We start from the raw sequence: 948 nt of genomic DNA, 5'->3' as shown, positions 1-948 counted from the left end.
ACCACAGCGAGCATGACTCGCAGCTTACATTGTACACTTTGTGGGGTTTGCAGCTGCATGTATTTGACTTGCACATGCATAGAATTGATGATATTGTTGTGTGTGTGTGTGTGTGTGTGTGTGTGTGTGTGTGTGATTGTCAGACAGATAATACGGCCCATAGGTGTAAACTGAGGAAGCTTTAGGTGGAGCTGGATTAACCGCAGCTCGCTCCGCTCAGTCCCAGATTAAACGTCGCCCGATCTTGACGACCTTTTGTTGTCTGAGCGCCTCTCAAACCCGCGATTCATTTTCTTGTACAAAAACCTCCCTGTACACACAAGCACACACACTCTCACACACACAGTGGAGGTGTGCGCTCACCTCATATAATCACACCAGGTGCCTGTTTTGTCATTGTCCCGCTGAGAAAATCCTGATTACTGATGGGTTTGTGTGTGTGTGACTGTTTGTAGGTTAGTGAAAGATTGCTGCGGCTACAGATAAGAGGATTAGGGTGGAATTAGTGTCATTCCTCTATCGCCACAAAGAATAGATTCATATCGATTTTAATCAGGGAGAGAAAGACGCACAAAACTGCAGCTGGAGCGCACAGGAACAGACTGTGACAGGTGGAGCGAATGAAGCTGCAGAAGATTCCTGGAGATCACCGCAGACGGGATGTTCAGCTGGACACTGAGGAGCTGCACATCTGCTGCAGACATATTTGCATGTAGAAACACACACGCATGCATTTAAGGGAGAACGTGAAGAGATCACTCATGCATTTAGCTTGGCTGGAGGTCTTTCCGCTTCTCTCTGGTTGAGGAAACTTCCAGCCGCTGTGGGATGTTTGACCAAAACCACCAGAGCTAGTCTGCAGAGACGTGGAGCTGGAGCCGTGGCTGGTGGGTCGCTGTGGCCGGGATGCTGCCGTCGTGTCTGTGGTGGCAGGGAAACCTGTGAGCC

The sequence above is a fragment of the Semicossyphus pulcher genome, unplaced genomic scaffold, assembly GCF_022749685.1.
Source record: "Semicossyphus pulcher isolate SPU_LCO1_2020_fin unplaced genomic scaffold, fSemPul1.0.p SCAF_18, whole genome shotgun sequence".
Taxonomy (NCBI): domain Eukaryota; kingdom Metazoa; phylum Chordata; class Actinopteri; order Labriformes; family Labridae; genus Semicossyphus; species Semicossyphus pulcher.
This window is presented reverse-complemented; position numbering follows the sequence as displayed.